The 19,075-nt window shown below is 42.3% G+C and overlaps 1 protein-coding gene across 6 annotated transcripts in view; it reads left to right on the forward strand.

Annotated features, from left to right (window-relative positions):
* The window catches only part of GRID1 (glutamate ionotropic receptor delta type subunit 1), a 716,702-nt gene that overhangs the window by 670,825 nt on the left and 26,802 nt on the right, over window positions 1–19,075 (forward strand). The gene's annotated exons all lie outside the window — the stretch shown is intronic.

Consider the following 19,075-nt stretch of genomic DNA (forward strand, 5'->3'; position numbering starts at 1 on the left):
AATGAGGCTGCATTTTAAATTGTATTTTAACCTGTATTTTAAATTGGTTTCCCCCCCTCCCCTCCCCCATTATGTTTTAATTGTGATTTTACTGGTGTTAGCCACCCTGAGCTCGGCTCTGGTTGGGGAGGGTGGGGTATAAATAACATTTATTATTATTATTATTATTATTATTATTATTATTATTATTATTATTATTATTATTATTTCTCCTCTACCATATATGCTCACATAATTTTAAATGCCTTCAAACCTTTGTTGCTGTTGCCAGATTCAAGTGGCAGTTATTGGGTTCAGTGATCAGAGGTGACTGGAAACCTCATACTGAACCCTGTACTCTTGTTCCATTATTTATTTTAAGTGTCAGCTCAAAGCTGGCACATTTTGTCTATATGCCACAAGGCAAAGGGATGTATTCAGAGTAGAGCAACAATAGAGGAACCATCTGACTTCTCGCCCTGTGGCAACTTGGAGACCCTTGTTATATGTTTACTTCCTAGTTTCTCCTGTGCCATATATATCAGTATTAATGGAGGATAGATGCCGTTGGAACTTGGTAGAACTAGACAACAAATGCAGAGAATGTGGCACAAGTGCAAAACAGTGAAAACATCTTAGCCGTACCATGGCATCGCTCTTCCCTTGTGCTAATGTCTCTTCCGCTAAAATTTCAGTAATTTTCTGGAAATACTCCCCCCCCCGAGCAACTGAATTTAACCTCTAGCACTGCATGCTATGAGAGCAAAAATTCTGCGGAAATCAACAGGACAAAGAAATGCAACCTAACGCTGCCTTTCTCTCCCCCACCTCACCTCCTCTCGAAAGCCTGATTGTCACATTCATTTTTTGATGTTGAAAAGTTGCTACAATGTGACTTTCACCTTTTATTTCCATGTGATAATCTCTCCTGAATGTGCCCCAAACTTGCTGAGATCAGAGATTTGCCATGTCTTTGGGAAGCCACGGAAAGCTGTCATTCTGCAGGGCACAGCAAAGCACAGAGCTCCTCACACTGTGTGCGTTCAAAGGAAATTTCTCCACATGAAAATCGCAGGCAAAAGTCACATTGTAGGGAATTTACCATATCAAGGGTGAGTGTGAGAACTAAAGCACGCTCCACGATTATATTGCATTAATGTAGACTCACCAAAAAGAAAGGAAAAATGCAATTTGTGTATAAGGTTTAGATTCCAGTGTGGATGCTTCTACTCAAAATGCAGGTAGATGGTAGGCAATATAAAGCTCTCTAAGGATGTCCTTTCCTCTGTTTTCTTGCTTTCAGTATCTGTAGGCATTATGCTCCACATAATTATACGAGCAGTGAGATTATTTAGTTTAATGAGAAAGCCCTTAACATTTGTCTGACAGCTATGCAGAGCTGGTGTCAGAGGTCAGCATTGTTAGGCATTGAATTATTATTATTATTATTATTATTATTATTATTATTATTATTATTATTATTCCCATTGCCTGTCCCTAGAATCTACTGGTCCTGTTGCTTCTCCTCCTTGCTGTTCAGGGCTGTTTACTTTCAGTGTGAGCAAGGAAGAAAAGAAGCAATGAGAACATAAGAAAAGCCTGCAGGATCAGGCCAATGGTTTATCTAGTCTGGCAAGGTGTTCTCACAGTGGTCAGCAAGGTTTCTGCAGGAAGCCCAGAAGAGGACTCTCCCTTCCCACAGTTACCAGCAACTGTAATCAGGAATAGTCATCTCAGTATGACTTGCCCTCTTGCTCTCTCTGGCAGGTGGTTTCATATGGGCACAGGGGGGAAGGCAAGTAAATGTGCAGCATTAACACCAGCAAGGGAGACAAGATGGGCCTATTCAGAGAGGGCAGCCTGCTGAAAACGTCTTGCCCAAAAGACCCCCAAAACTTGAGATTTCCACTGCTGCTTTCTTTCATAATTCCCAAATGCCAAATAGAGAAATTTAAGAAATGGAATCCATACTGCACAACTTGGAGTGTCCTGAAGTGTTTGAACAAAAGGAGCCCTCAAGAAATTATCTTTCATTCATATTCTCCCCCTCCACACACACAGACAGAGACCACTTGGGACTTGTTCATTGATGAAGTTGTCAAAATTGTTAGGCTCCTTCCAAAATACAGAGAAGTTTGAAATTTCATGGATTGTCCTCTAACACATCTTACTTACTAAAAAAATTCTGAGAATTGAACACACTTACTTCCTGCTCGACCCAAATTTGGGTCCCCAGCCCAGCTGTTGTTGCACTGCAACTCCCATCATCCCTGACTGGTCCTGCTAGCTAGGGTTGATGGGAGTTATAGTCCAACAACAGATGGGGACCCAAGTTTGAGAAACACTGGATCATTAAATCCTCTGAACTAGTCAATTGTTTGTCCCATGTACCAAAGGTAAATGTTGGCATCATTTTTCACTTCAGGTTTTTCCTCTAAATACGAATGGGCAGAAATTACATCAGTGACTAACACTTTTTTTCATTTTTATGGGGGGGGGTGTGGAAATGATGAAAAGTCAAAACCCAGACCACCTATTTATGTTGTTTAAAAGATTTTGATGGGCAGAAAACAGAGGTAAATATCTGACACATCCCAGAAGTACTGCCATTCTTCTAGAGCCCTGTGACTTCAGTTGTGTTTGAGCAGCTATATCGATCTAACATCAGGGTTTTTAAAAATGTAATACCCCCTAGGCAGTCATTCCCAGCCTTATCTATCACACATCTCACTCCATCCATGATAATGCTTCTCTGTGCTATGGCTGTCATTGTCCTATTGGAAAAAATATATATCTATTTTTACAGTAAGAGACTTTTGCAAGATCAGCTTACTTCAATCTTTTAAAATGGTATATACAACAGTAGCTCATTTAACATTTCCTTCACCTTTTTGTCACTTTTCCATAAACATCAGTTTAGAAAGAGTGAACACTCACACAATGGGGGTGGGGGATGGAAATCAATAAAAGTTGAACAAACAAACAAACAAACAAACGGCTGAGCAATGAGCCACCACCAGTGTTGTACTAAGATACCTCTCAAGTCACTTACTACTTCTCATGAAATCTCTATTGAAGTGACCCTTCGTTCATTTCTTTACCCCCCCATAATTGGGCACAACCCCCCCATTGAATCTAAAGATGTACCAACCTGCCTTAGAGAAATTTAAACAGTTTTATCAAAACTGTTTTGCTTTCTCTCAGTATCTCTCAGATCTGATTTACTTCAAATTTTGCTTTGGGTGAAATATGGGCAACAACCTGGGGAGAAGTGAGCCCACTGAAACCTCTTTTGGTTTTCCTGGACCTTTCTCTGCTGTTTTGCATGCACAACACCATAAATTCCATTCGCTTTGGGCAAAACGCAGTAGCAACCGTAGTCTCCTCCCTGTTCAGAAGTGGGAAATAACTCCGGTGTAGTAGACTAGATAGTGCAGCGACTCAAAGTCTAGCGTTCCTCATCTCGTGGTAATCATTTGCTGGCTGTCAGACAGGGAACGGCATGTGATTGGAGCCATGAGCTTATGCGGAGAAATCTTCCCCAGTGAGTGAAGGAGGAGCACATGACACATCACATGTCAGTTAAATCAAATTGAGATGCACATCCTTCACATGTCATAGCCCTGAAGTGGAAGGCTTTGTCCTTGAGGTTCTGCTTGGGAGAGTGAGTATGTAATGTATGTCGTGTGCTACTGAACGTGTTCTGCATCATGAATTTGATTCTTGCACCATTGAACTTGGTTAGAAACTTCCATTGACTTTAATGAGCTTTAGATCATGCCCTGATACTCACATGCCCCCTGATTAGTTCATTTGCTGTCTGCTTTGCCATCTTCAGCCTAGGGGTATTGTTTTAATTAGCTGTGGTCTTTCTGGGTCAGGTGCATTAGTTTCAGACTTTTCAGCTCATTTTCTCATTACTGAACCCTTGGTGAATGTGTGTTTTTTGCCTCTGAAGCTACCGAAATAGGAGAAAGAACGAAGCTGGTTTTCATCGAATGTCCTGCACTGCAAAAGCTATGCTGAAGCAATATAATGCACATCTGCTTAGGAACCTTATGGAAAAGATCTAGATTACACACTGCCTTAAGGTTCAAAAATGTCACTGGCAGCTCAGACATATACCCTAAAACGGCTAAAAGCTATAAGTGTATGGAATCAGGGTTTTGCATGCATTGCCCTAGCTAAACAGGAAATTTTGTTTTTGATTCCTCAGTCCTATTCTTCAAGGACTGAATATACCACCCCCCCTTTTGTGGCAAACAGCTGGTAATAGGATTACAGTTGCTTTTACAGAACTGCTATGTATACCCTTTGTTGGGTGCAAAGAGTTCAGCTGCAATCTTCATATGCATATGTCACCATTTAACATCCATCTATTATGTCGGATGCTGAATGCATGCATAAGAATATAAAGATACATATTTTATAACCTATTGCATAAACATCCATTTATTATGGATAGATTTATTTAACATTCATGTTTCAATGTCACACAGGCAAACTGGTTGAATACCAATGCATTCCATTTTGGGATTCACTGTAGAATTGGAAAGTTATTTAAATGTATATTATAACATTGTCAAATTAAGTCTGATTCTTAATTTTCTGGCACAAATGGCTCTTTAAAATTGCGTAACTCGGTTTGCTTAGCCCCAAAGCTTGAACGGCAATGTAGTTCCATTCTAATACCTGGCTGACTTAGGTGCCCCATGATTAAACCCTGGCATAAGCCAGGCCTAATGTTTAATAACATTTTCAAATAAAATATAATGCTCATATTATATTTTCTTCACGGCTCACCGAGCGCTTTGGTTAAAACAGGCAAGTTGTTTGTGCCTAGACATAATATATATTTTTGAACATAAATTAGCATTAGCAAATGGAAGCAACAGGGGAAATGTTTCCATGGATGGAAACTTGACATTGTTGGGAAACTGCCAGGGAGATAACGTCCATCATGGCCCCCAAGCCGGAGTTCGGAGTTTCCATCGGCCTCCCGTAGTCACGCAGATCCAACAGTGAGGGGCACAAAGCCTTAGAAATTCCTAGCCACATTCCAGGGCTTGGTGCACCCTCTTTCAGCAGAAAGCACAGTCAAAAGCTTGCACCGCAGAAGAGCATAATTTACAGACTTTATTAGCGTTTAACAGAACAAAAGAAAATGTGACCGTTCTGTGTCAGCATCTCTGGCCGTCTGAGAAAACGAAAGGAATATCAGCAAGCATAAACATCCTGTTAACAGGACATGCGCAGACTCTGTGACTCACAAAAGCCTGCTCCCTTTTAAGGTGGAACGGAAATATCCTAACATCCTCCCCCTTTCCGTGTAACCTGTTGTACCTGTGGTTCACCCAATTGCAACCTTTGTACATAAACCTTATGTTGTTCTCTGTTAACAACCTTCGACAACAGATCAGCAGGAATTTCATTTCCTGGCATGTAGGACACCTGAATCAGTCCTTTCTGAATACACTCTCTTGCACGATGTAGCTTAATCTGCAAGTACTTGGTTCTTTGCTTGCAACTCTCCGAGTTCAGCAAAGCCAAACAAGATCTATTGTCTTGATACACTTGTATAGGACATTTCACAGAAACCCCGATGTCCTTAAACAGTTGCATCAACCATTCACAATCCATGAGTGAAAATGACAGAGCATTGAGTTCTGCTTCACAGGAACTTAGGCTCACTGTTGTTTGCTTCTTGCACAACCAGTCAAACAGGCAGTGGTTGTACATGTAGCATACTCCAGAAGTGCTTGTACCATCCGTGGTGTCACTTCCAAAACTTGCATCAGCAAAGATTTCAAGACCTCCAGTCTTCTGACTGGTGAACCTCAGCCTGTAGTGCATAGTCCCTTTCAAATAGCGGGCTATGCGCTTCAGAGCTTTCCAATCCTGAACCGTAGGATTGTTGGCATGTCTGCTAAGCAGATTACAGCTTACAGCTATGTCAGGTCTTGAACATCTGGCAATGAAATTCAGCTTGCCTAGAATGCATCTGTATAGCGTTGTGTCAGAAAACGCTTCAGCAGTACTGTCTACCTGGTAACCTGTCACCATCGGTGTGTCTGCTGGGTTTGCATCAACCAAATTCAACCTGGTTAATACATCAGCAATTTTCTGTGTTTGGTGTACCAGAAAATTACCTGCTTGGTCTCTCTCCACCTGCAGAGAAAGATAGTTGGATACCTCACCAAGATCCTTCATGTCAAAGTGCTCCTTCAGTTGAGCTAGGGTGCTTTGGTAGAAAGCCTGATTCTTCCAAAACATCAGAAGATCATCAACAAAGCATAAACAATACAGTTTGTTTTGCCCCTCCTCCTTGACAAACACACATGGATCAGCTTTGCCCTGGTGAAAACCTAGAGAAAGCAATGTTTCAGTGAGTTTTGTGTTCCAACACCTGGCACTCTGCTTGAGACCATATAAGGATTTCCGCAGTTTACAGACCATTCCCTTCTGTATCTGCATCCCATCAGGTGGAAGCATGAATAGCTCCTCCCCCAAAATCCCGTACAAAAAAGCTGTATTAATGTCATGATGGGTAACATGCAGTTTCTCCTCCGCAGCGACCTTGAGCATCAGCCGAATGCTCTCATATTTGACTGTGGGAGAGTAGGTCTCGTGGTAATCCTGTCCTGGTACCTGTGAAAAACCTCTGGCAACCAATCTGGCTTTGTGTCTGACTACCTTGCCATTCTGGTCTGTCTTGGCCTTGAAGACCCATTTGCTGCCAACCAGTCTCATTCCTGGGACTACCGGTACCAGTTCCCAAGTTTGGTTCCTGTTCAAGGAATCAACTTCAGCCTTCATGGCATTAAGCCAAGGCTCAGCATCTTTAGAGGTTAACTCCTGAACCTCTTTGAAGCTTGAAGGTTCCCACACCTTCTCTGAGCTACTAAGAACAGCAGTTGCTGTCTTAGCAAACTCATCAGCATACCTCTTTGGAGGTCTGCCTTTGGTCGCCCTTTCAGATCTGCGTACTAGACGCAAGTCTTCTGGACTCATCTCCTCTTTCTTAGGAGAAAAGTGACCAATGGTGAACAGTGGTTCCTCCAGTTCATTGTCAGACACATCAGATGGTCTGACTGAGGCCTTTGCGCTCTGGTAGTCTGCTGTGTCATCACTTTCACTGACATCAGCAGCAGCGCCGCCCACTGAACTGGAATCCGAACTCTGATCATCATCATCATCATCCTCATCATCATCCTCATCCTCATCATCAGCAGCAGCTTCCTCAGCTTTAGCTGCTTGCTTGACATCTCCTTCATCCTCTTCTGGGTAACACTGGAAAATTCCCACATTTTCCCCCCACTTAGGATTGTACTCAACACTCCTTGTGAACTTAATGGACTTAGAGTCAGTCATCCATACCCTGTATGCACCTTTTTCGTACCCCATGAACAAACCATGTGCCCCACGCTTCCCAAGCTTGTTGGTTTGTTGTGTGCGTACCCACATGTCCGAACCAAAATTTCTCATGTGTTTGGTGTTGGGTTTCTTGCCAAACATCTTCTCATAGGGGGTACAACCAATGGGTGATGACAATCTGCGATTATAACTATAAACCAAATTCCCCAAAGCCTCCCCCCAAAACATATCAGGGAGATTGGCATCATGCAACAAGGTCTTGATTCCTTGCAGCAATGTCTGATTTGCTCTCTCCGCAAGCCCATTCATCCATGGCGATCTGGGCGTTGACATGTCATGCTGGATTCCCTTCTCAGTCAGGAAAGCTTCAAACTGCTGAGAAGTAAACTCCCCGCCCCGATCAGTAAAAAAACAAGAAATACGTTTACCGTGCACATTCTCCAACCAAGCACAGAATGCCTTAAACTTTGGAAACGCTTGCGATTTCTGTTCGAGCAAATACACATGAATGTACCTGGAAAAGGAATCAATCAGAATCATGAAATACCTTGCTCCTCCTATAGAGGGCGCAGGTGGCCCAACCAGGTCCGCATGCACTAGCTGGTAGGGCTTGGAAGCCTGCCTGCTAGACTCCTTGCCTTTTGGAGCAACCTTCACCTTGTTCTCTGCACAAGATACACATTTCATGTGAAATTTACAAGGTTTGATGTTCAAACCTTCAACCACCTCTGGCATCTTGGCCAGTGCCTTCCAAGAGAGGTGACAAAATCTTCGATGCGCATCGTGAATGCAACCTGCATGAAGAACTTTGTTAGTTTGTGCAACACAACAAGAATCAGCATTAGATACAACAGCAGTGTCATCATAAGTTATATGGAACAAACCATCCATAAACTTTGCATGCAAATAGTCCTCTTTGCCTTTACTGATGACACAGACACTCCTCTTGAAGGAAATCTGAAAACCACGTCCAGTAAGCTGTGGGACGCTCAGCAAGTTGCTTGCAGCTCCTGGAACAAAAAGTACATTACTGATGGTAGTGTGCAGACTTGCAAGTTTCACAGTCCCTTCTCCTGCAATCTGCAACGTCCTTCCATCAGCCAGGTGGATCTCTCCTTCCTGAGGCTTGAAGGAGATAAAGAGATGCCGATCCTTTGAAATATGGCGGGTGCAGCCTGAATCAACAACAAAGTCGCCTTTGGCTGTTGGAGCAGTCTTTACAGCAAGCAAACCCTTGTTTTGCACTGGTGTGGGCTTTTGCAGCTTGCCCCCCTGCTTCTGGTCAGCAGACGTGCCTTTAGCCTTTGGTGAAGCCGTGCCAGCAAACAATGCTTTGTTATCCCCTTGCGCGGGCTCTACACCCTCCCTCTGCTCCTGGCCATCTGCAGGTGTCTGCCTGTGGCTCTGTTTACCTTTGCCTTTCCGGCCTCTGCAAAGGCGATGGCCTTGGTTCCCATGAGAACCAGAGCTCTCAGCTGCCGACTCCTTGGCTCCCCCTGGAGGCTGGAATGCTGCCTGGGATGACGTGACGGTCAGCTCCCCCTGCAGCTTGCAACCGGTGCCCTCAGCATCCCTACATTCATTCGCATTCTGGGAAACAGCTAGGACCTCCGATGCAGTCAAACTCTGGGCTGGGATTATTGGCAAATGAGCTTTTTTTAAAGCAGTCCACATTCCACGTGCAGTGGTGTTGCCAGCCAGCGTCTTAATTTCCTCAAGAGATACAGATAGGACTATTACGTCCATCGCTTTCGAATCATGCGATTTCCATCTCTCTGTCAGAGGAACTGGGGGGGCTTCAGAAACAACATGCCAGACCCCAAACTGACGCAGCAAAGATTCACACCATTTTGCCCAGGGTTCATAATTCTGCCCATCCAACTTAGGGCACGGAGCAGTTTCTGAGGTCTGTAAGAGATCCATCTCAGCTTTTTACTTGAGCCGTGAGCCCTATGCCTTCAAAGACTCCTTATCTTGGCAGCCCATTAATCACGAACTCTTTGGCTCGGCTCCCAGGCCAATTAAGCCTTGCCGGAGATCAAAGGCTCTTTGCCGAGGTAAAACAGAAAAAGCGTCCGTTTTGCTTTTTCCCCCTTCATACCTCTCAAACGCAGTCTGTTGCAGCATTTACTCTCCTGTAGGTGCTGTGAATCTGGGCCCGAAACCTTGTTGTTGGGAAACTGCCAGGGAGATAACGTCCATCATGGCCCCCAAGCCGGAGTTCAGAGTTTCCATCGGCCTCCCGTAGTCACGCAGATCCAACAGTTAGGGGCACAAAGCCTTAGAAATTCCTAGCCACATTCCAGGGCTTGGTGCACCCTCTTTCAGCAGAAAGCACAGTCAAAAGCTTGCACCGCAGAAGAGCATAATTTACAGACTTTATTAGCGTTTAACAGAACAAAAGAAAATGTGACCGTTCTGTGTCAGCATCTCTGGCCGTCTGAGAAAACGAAAGGAATATCAGCAAGCATAAACATCCTGTTAACAGGACATGCGCAGACTCTGTGACTCACAAAAGCCTGCTCCCTTTTAAGGTGGAACGGAAATATCCTAACAGACATGCCATTGGACTTCAGTGGAGACTAATCTGAAATGTTAAGTATAAAAAGCAAGATTTCTTATATTTTCATTGGACTAAGCTGCTTGCAATGAACTGCCATTTTCTTCAAGGCATGGGAAGGCGGTAAAGACCTAAAAGTTGTCGCACGAATCCAATCCCCACACTTTACCTGTTAATTGGACACAAGACAGCCATCAGTGTGAAGAGGCATTCATATTAGAAAAGTAAATATCTGCCAAAAAAAAAAAAAAAAAAAAAAACATGCACAGAGAAATGGGAAGGAAGCACCTTTCATGCCGTTTCTTACCAGGGAGTTGTGAAATTACATCAGATAATAGAAGGAAAAGGCATGAAATGCCACCTTATGAAATAAAATTACTTGACAATGAGAAACGAACAAAAATTCCACACTCATCTCAGTGACAATTTGCAGGGCTGGCCAAAGGTGTTTTGCTTCGTGCTCCCATGACACATGCAGAAGTCGACTAGCTCAGCAGTTCAATCTTTCTTCTATTTAGGAAATAGGACAGTATCTTCCACCATAGCTGAAGGCAGCAGTTATGGGGCACACTTTGCTTTGTCCTCGGGTCCACCCCTACTTCCAGAATCTGCCACCTGACGCAGTTGCCTCATTCTGCCTAATCGCAAGACTCACCTAAACAGTTTGCACATGACCGCTAATTCATGTGCTTTCTATTGTCCTTTTAAAATGTCACTGTTGTTCCGATTTCATAATCCACTACTTTATCTCCCAGGCTCATAACATTCAGTTTCCTTAGCAGTTTTGTGAAATGAACTTTACAAAATATGTTTTTGGAAGCTTTAGGTAAATTTGAGCAATATGTTGTTGTTTTTTCAGGTAATCTAGCAGGTTTAAAAGGTTTTGCCTCATTGTATAAGCCTTGCAACATCAAATTTGCCTTGGTAGGTGCTTTAGAGTTTGTTTGGTTGTCTGAATCGGTTTACTATAGAGGAGGGTAACGTTCCCCCCCCTCCACAACCCATTGCAGTTGTTAGGGTAGGCATACAGGTGAAGCCCACAGATATACTAAGGAACACCTTTAGAGAGAAGAGAGCTGATGTTCTGTACTGAAAAAGGACGTAAGCATATGTGAGCCAAAAGGTTCCTGATACAAATACTGTACTGTTTAATCAGATGCTCACTAGGGAAGTCTTAGGCAAGCCACTACCTTTTAGCCTTGGCTCCCCATCTGCAATACAGAGGTAATAACAAGGTTGTTATAGGAATTACAGACATAATCTATGGGGAAATATTCTATATAATTGCTATTTAGTACTCATATTAAATAGTCATAATTACTGTACTAGAGCTAATTCTTTAGTTTACGCATGAGTTCAAAAATATTAGTGTGAAATCTAGCTGATACAATTGTTCAGCATTATTTTCTCTCCTGATAAAGAGAAATTCAAGGGTTTTTGGGATTTCACCCATCATTCAGTTGAAAGGAGTTAAGAAGTAGCAAATTTATTTAGTACCTTTCTTTTTGGGAGTGGGGCTCTTAGATGCCAATATCTTGCAAATCCAGCACCTTCCCCATGAGGTTCCATATTTTGTATGGATTTAAGCAGCGAATTTGCTTCTTGACTTCCAAGTAATTTTGTTTTATAAATTACTGCTTCAGCCTTAAGTATTTGAGGTGGCATTTTATGCCTTTTGATGTCATTTCAGAAATTTCTAGCGGAAACTATATGAAATATGCTTTCTTCCCATTTATCTGACGTTTTTATCAATAAAACACCCCTTCCCTTTCCCCCCTTTGCACATTAGGCTGTCTTCCTGTCACATCCAATCAAACAGTAACATGCAGGCACACATTTGATCAAAAGGTGATAATTTGCAGAATCTAAAATATAAATACCTAAGAACTTTCAATTTCAAAGCAGGGGAATGAGAATGTCTTCTTCATGCCTACCACACTGCTAACTGAGGAAAGAGAGGTGTTTTCTCTGTGTGTCTGAAAAATTGACATAGGGGACATGAGAAACCCTTATTCAGGGGTGTGAACAGGATTTTCTGGGCCCAATATACTGTGAATTGGGCTCTTTGCTACACTTGCTGAAAAAAATGCACATAAAATTTGCATGCATATGTCATATGCAAATTTGTACCCTCTTTTGCGGGATATAGCCATAGAAGGAGGAATAAAATGGCTACTTGTAATCATATTTTGCTTCCTTTAAACAGAATGATGCATCATTCGACTATAAAGGGACTTTTTCTGGGTCTCCCCTCTATCCCTCCAAAGTAGTACAGCTCCAGTGCTTAAACCAATCTTCATCTGGCCTAATTATCGCATGTTTGGATGCATAAGTCCCACTTGTGTTCAGCTGAGCTCCCAGTTTGCTGTTCACAAAAGATCCTCTCGTCATGAACCCCATTAAACACACAGATACTTATTTTTGAATAGACATGTATACCATTGCACTGTAAGCTAACTATACAGTGAGTTTTTAATAAGTGCCTGGAGTTGTCTAAGCATCTTTGCATATATATTTTTCAAATTTTGGAGTGAAGGGGTGTGTGACATCCAATTGAGGGGGAACACACACACTTTTAGGGAATGTTGGATCTCAAACTGTAGAGATTCCAAGAAACAGAAAAAGATAAATAAAAGTTCAGGGGTGAGGAATACTGCAGCTGTTTATGACCTCAGGAATTCCTGTCCTGGTATCCAAACACCTCACTTGTCAATCACAGTTCTGACTTCACTCTGGCAAAAAGCACTGAAAGGCAGGAACAGCCATATTGGTTCACCTGCCAGCACATTTTGGTTCTTAACTTCCTTTACAGGAGGCCATTCAGCTTACTTAAAATAATAATAATAATAATAATAATAATAATAATAATAATAATAATAATAATAGCTCAGTGTCTGATGCTTCTGCTGTCTGTGGGCTTGGTACATCTGCACCCCCATACCCCCTCTCAACAGACCTGTCCTAATCCCTTATTGACTAAAATGTTTACTGAAACTTTATGACTTCTATCTAAGTTCCTTGAATGTTTTACCTAGAGAAGTACCTATGAATTTTACTCCAGATGTTGTTCTGGCGACATTTTGGTAGAGCAGTAGTAAAGACATCTAAAATTATGGTCACAATCTTCTGTTTAATGTTAAAGTGGCAGAGGATAGTTGAAAATGATCTATTTTTATGGTGCAGGCCAGAGTCCTTTATAAGCTAAAACCTTTGTTATTGATATTGAAGGGCCCAGTAAGCTTAATGGCTGCAATCCAGCACAGAGTTAGGCGCACTTAAACCTGTGGATTTAAAGGGGCTTAACTGTGTTTATTGTGCTGGATTGTGGTCTATTTTGTTTCTCTGACATATTCTCAGTGCAGCCCTCAGTACCGCAGTGCTATAAGAGAGGAAGAGAGAGAACAACCTCACGGCTTCCTTGTTTTGAGACTCAGACTGGAAAGCTTCTGAGAACGAAAGGGAGAAAGTCCACCTAGGAGACATTCAGAGGCTGGAAGAGCAGTATTCTTCTCCAGGCATTGGCTTGTAATGGAAATGGAATGCCTGTGGATGATAATATTTCCCCAAGCACCTATGGTGCAAATAGGAGGCATCCTGTAGATAGGGACTATCATTCCTGTCAGCAGATTGCAGGCTCAAGAGAGCCGGTGACAGTAAAAACCCTGAAGCAAGAGACAGATACAAAATAGATGAAGTAAACATGTCTGGTGCAACCTTGTCTCTCAGGTTACATTTGCTCCTGGTTTTGTCTCTATTTAGAAATAACACAACTAAAGCCATACTATGCTAGTGGTTCATAGGCAGGACTGGACCTATTTATCACCTGAAGCTATAGGTGGCCAAATTCTAGGACACCACTAGCGTGGTGTTTGTGGCACATCCGGATAGGAGTAGCATGGTCTATTCCACAGGTGGTGGGCAGGTCCCCCCCCCAAAAAAAAAATTGAGACATGATCTATGAGGAACTAAAAAGAATGCTAAAACACACATTTTTAAAGAAACCTGAAGCTTTCATATTAGGCATTCTAACAATAAGCATCCCAAATGAAAATAAAAGTGTGTTTCTTTACATGACAACAGCGGCTAGAATGCTAATACAGTGGCACCTCTGGTTACAAACTTAATTCATTCCGGAGGTCCGTTCTTAACCTGAAACCATTCTTAACCTGAGGGTACCACTTTAGCTAATGGGGCTGCTGCGCTGCCGCCACACGACTTCTGTTCTCCTGGGGCAAAGTTTTTAACCCAAGGTAAAACTTCCGGGTTAGTGGAGTCTATAACCCGAAATGTTTGTAACCTGAGGAGTTTGCAACCCGAGGTATCACTGTAGCAAAATACAGTAGTACCTCATTATGAGTCCAACCCGTTTAACGTCCATTTCATGGAACATCTGCAGCAAACCTGGAAGTACCGGAACAGGTTACTTCCAGGTTTGCTGCTCGTGCATGCGCAGAAGCTCAAAATCGCTCACGTGCGAGTGTAGAGCAGCGCTTTGTTGAGCGTCCCTTTCATCGAGTGTCCGGGGCTCCAGAACGGATCCCAGACTCAAAACAATGTATCACTGTAGTGGAAAAGTGAGTTAATACCAACAAAAGACGAGTGGCAATTAAAGTTGTGCGAGTCCCTTGAACTAGCCAAAATGATAGAACTAATAGGAGATCACTGAGGCAACAAGGTAAAAAAGGAATGGGATTGCTTTAAAAACTACCTGACAAAATATGGTTCCAAAGCAATACTTGGAGATTACTTGTGGTTAATCTCACAGATATGTACTTGACTAATTCTTTATCTTTTTTTATTCTTTATCATTTTTCTTTTTTCTTTTTATATTTTTACTTTTATGTATTTTTTATTTTTATTTTTGAATATTTGGATGTAATGTTTAATTCATGCTTTCTCTGTAATTTAAAAAAATACAATAATGATAATAATAATGGAGTAGGATGGTCTACAGCTTGTACTCGTGCCTGCCTCTCCTCTACTGTGTTGCCGTTTGCTCTCCAGCACAGTAGGCTAGGGGCAAAACCACAGTGAGACGCAGAGGGGTGCATACGCGCTGTAATGTATAAAAGTACAGTGGTGATCTCTTAGACTGCAGATCTGGCAAATATCACATTTGCCCATAGGGAAATGTGATAGTCGTCAGAGGGAAGGGCTGTAAGCTCAGTGGTAGAGCATCTGGTTTGCATGAAAAAGGTCTCAAGTTTGATCCCTGACATCTCCAGGGAGGGCTGGGAATATTGCCTGTTTTGAAAAAGCCAGTCAGTGGGGTCAGTACCGGAGCTAGATGTACCAAGGCTTCCAATGTTCCTAGTGCTTTGGACAACGGTGGACACTTTTGCCCAGGTCTTCTCTTTTCAGCCAGAACTCAGTCTCGGCACCTCTCAGGTGGGCGCCATTGCCATTATAAGAAAACAAGGGAGGTGTTCATGGTGAGTTCTGGCAAGTCTTTTTCTAGACATATAATACTGCTATTGTCTGTTCCTCACAACTTTATCAGTATTAGCCACTCTTGTCAGGTTCAGAGGATATAGCTGAGAAAACCTTGACCATTTTCCCAGGTTCAGAGAAGGAAGTACCATCTACTTCCTGCAACAAGTTGCCCCAATTCCAGATGTGTTTCAGATCCATCAGGCTGGAGTGACAAGGAAGACATGCAGGCACTGATGCTCAGCTATAAAGGCTCATTGGCTTAGCAGGGAGGCTTTAGATGACCACCCTGATATTACATTGTCCTGATGTTCTGATGTTTATGCCATTAGCAATTATCTTGTCACAATTCCATACACAAACATAGAATTAAATGGAAGTATATGTCATATATACTGCATCAAGACGGAACAGTTTTCATCCTGGGTTTGCTTTTGGGACTCCTGGTCTGGCCTTCTTGTTCCCTCTGTGATATTTAACAAGGACCACCTTTGATTCAGTAGGTGTCTCAAGACCTAATCCTTGACAGTTTTACTTCCCTGTTTAAAGGCTAAGAACCTGATTTTGTTTTCAACATTCTGTCATTTCTTCACTCCTCACTTTTATCTTTTGAAATGCCATCAAAGTGTTCAGCAAATACTTGTGACCAACCATCTTTAAGGGAAGGTAGTCTAATTACTGTTTGCCTAGGTCTCTAAAACAAAGTTGGCTAATCCTGAGTTCACCCCTCCCCCATTTTTTCCTGCTTCCCTTTAGGATCCTACCAATTTTGGTGGTGCCAGCTAGTGGGGTGGGGTGGGGAGGAGGCATAGTGCTGGGATGGGCACCCTAAAGCAGATGCAAATCACCCCCCCTCCTCAGTCATCAGATCTATCATTTGATGAGCAGAAAGAGGTTGATAAACCCTCCCCCTCAGTTAATCTGTGTGGCTCTAAGTGTGTGTGCATGCACAAGAGTTTGGGGTGGCCACACCCCATCACTGGAATGAGGGACCTGGAGGGTTGACCAAGGGTCAATGACCCAAAAAAGATTTGCTGTTGGTTAAAGGTGGAAGATGATAAACAGCTGGAATGGGATTTTCCTCTACAGTGGTACCTCTGGTTATGTACTTAATTTGTTCCAGAGGTCCGTTCTTAACCTGAAACTGTTCTTAACCTGAAGCACCACTTTAGCTAATGGGGCCTCCTGCTGCGGCTGCGCCACCGGAGCACGATTTCTGTTCTCATCCTGAAGCAAAGCTCTTAACCTGAAGCACTATTTCTGGGTTAGTGGAGTCTGTAACCTGAAGCGTATGTAACCTGAAGCGTATGTAACCCGAAGTACCACTGTACAGGGGTGGGGGCGGGACAGGGAGGGAGGGAGGGAGGGAGGTGGCAAAGATATTCTGGTTTTATATTGGTTTTTACTGATACGGTTTTTCGCCAATGAATTTTAGCAATAGTGGTTCCGTGAGTGAGTGGACTGACAGTTCTCTTTTGGAGTCTTCTGACGCACTGCACAGAACTACATTTCCCAGAGTTTCTTGGGGAGAGGAAATTAAATGACTAAATTATAGTAAGAGCCAATCTGAACATTATGGTAAAGACAGGTGCTGTGCATCTGGTTCCCCCTCTGCAATGACTAATAGAACGTGTCTCGTAGATAGGTCAAATTTCTGTGCTTGCCTGTCATCAGCAAGCGGAAGCAACGAGATGCCTTGTGCTGTGTGATGTCAGGACACTGTGTGGCTTCTACTGCATGTTAAAGAGACTGATTCATATAGCAGCAGTTTTAGCACTTGGCATGTGATTACAATAACAACTAATTTGGTCCTCAATTCCTGATGTAAATTTGCAGAACCATATGCAAGAGAGAAAAAACCACCCAAAAGAAAAAGAAACATCCATATGCCTTTTTTGCAGGGGGGGGGGTGTTCTTATTTAATTACACATTCAAAATTATTGCTTCCCTGAACCTGATGAGAAAACAGAAATGATCTAAACTTCCTTTTAATAGCTTGGGAGCCTGCATTTATGATTACTCATTTATTTGCATTAAATTCACCAGCCCATCTGTTCCACTGTGCTTTGTACATTCACTGGAGACTTAAAAACATATTACTTAAATGTATTAGGAAGTCAATGATTACTTTAACCAAGCAAAGCGATCGGGTTTCTTCTCCCTGAATTCCCATCCAGAGACATTTCTTACATCTTATGTTAACGAAAATGATTTACATTCCTCATGCGCACAGCATGCAGTCACTGTTTGGAATCCCAATTAGAGCTGACATTTGCGGACGAGAGATGTGTAGGTGTGTACTAATATAAGTAAATATTAGCCACAAGTGAAACTCGTGGGAGAATTCAGTTCCTTTAGCCTACGATGTCACAAGAGAAAAGCTTCCTTAGAATAACTAAACTTCTGATAGTTGAAGCACGCTACTCTTTTCTGAAATAAAATGAGGCTTGTTTCATTCTTTCACCCAAAAAGTTTTACTTTGTAACAGGGAAAAAGCACACCACAAAATTTAATGAAGGATTAAAAGTGTGTTATTGAATCTATTAACGAAGTGTAAATATAAAACATTTACACTTCCCGCACCTTCCAGGTAGTGATGGGCGAACTAGCCTTGGCTCAATTCCAAATTGGCTTGACATTATTAGATGGTATTTTGAAGGAGTTGGTGTGTGTGTGTGTGTGTGTGTGTGTGTGTGGATGCAGGAAGCTTGCTTATTTTCAGAAAGCTCCCTCTCAGCTTATAATGATGGATTTCAGATATGGATGGTAGACAGCCGCCACATCTCTGCAGAAAAGCAATTGGGAGAATTGACCCAAATGATAAAACTGACCCCAAACAGGCTTGTAAGTTTTAGTTTCACTTGCTATTTTCAAATAGCATCTCTATTTTCAGTAAGTTTTCAACTCACCCTCAAAATCTTGGGGGTTTTTTTCTTCCAAATTACAGTAAAGCCCACTAAGCCTGGTTTTTAAGGCTCCAGGAAACTCTGCTGCCCCTGTAGAGAAGCCTTCAGAATCAGGGAGTTATCTGAACCAAAGGCGTCCCTTTATATATGCTCTGTAAGGACTCCTCCTACCCCATATGATAGGCAAGAATGATGCCCTAGCACCAATCCCAGATCTAAGGTTAGTTGCATGGGCAGCAGGAAGGCTTACTCCCATGATTTTGTCTTGTGTCTGAACTAGCCATCACATACTTACAAGATCCTTCACTTAATCTAGCAGGGCCCTTAAACAGTTCTTGCAAGTCACTCATATGTAGAAGGCATACCCTTTTTTTAACATTATCTTGGAAGGTTGTGACTCTCATCTCTCCCTCGTAGTGGCTACTTTTATTCGAGCCAGCTAGACATAATTGGTTTGATGAAACGGTCATTAAGGCCACTTTCGATACATGAACTAGATGTCTTTGACAAGACATAATTTGTTCTGTCTTTCACTTACTGTGTTACTGTTTCACACAAAGAGAGATTTCGGCAAGTCACCCCAAATTTATTTCAAAAACACATTGATGTATGAATATGACATTGATATGGAATTTTCCCCAAATTCTTGAGGTGAATTTTAGGAGTCCTTCTGCATTGGAATTTTACCTAAGCCACATTAAGTTATGAGCTTCTCCCCCCCCCCCCCATGAAATTTTAGGCAATTTTAAACTGAGAGTTCTGCTTAGCTTAAACATAGATTGGAAATTCAGGAGAAGTTAAAAGAATGTTGATCTTGGGAAATTTC

Source organism: Podarcis liolepis (assembly GCF_965112155.1).
Source record: "Podarcis liolepis genome assembly, chromosome: 5".
Classification (NCBI taxonomy): Eukaryota; Metazoa; Chordata; class Lepidosauria; order Squamata; family Lacertidae; genus Podarcis; species Podarcis liolepis.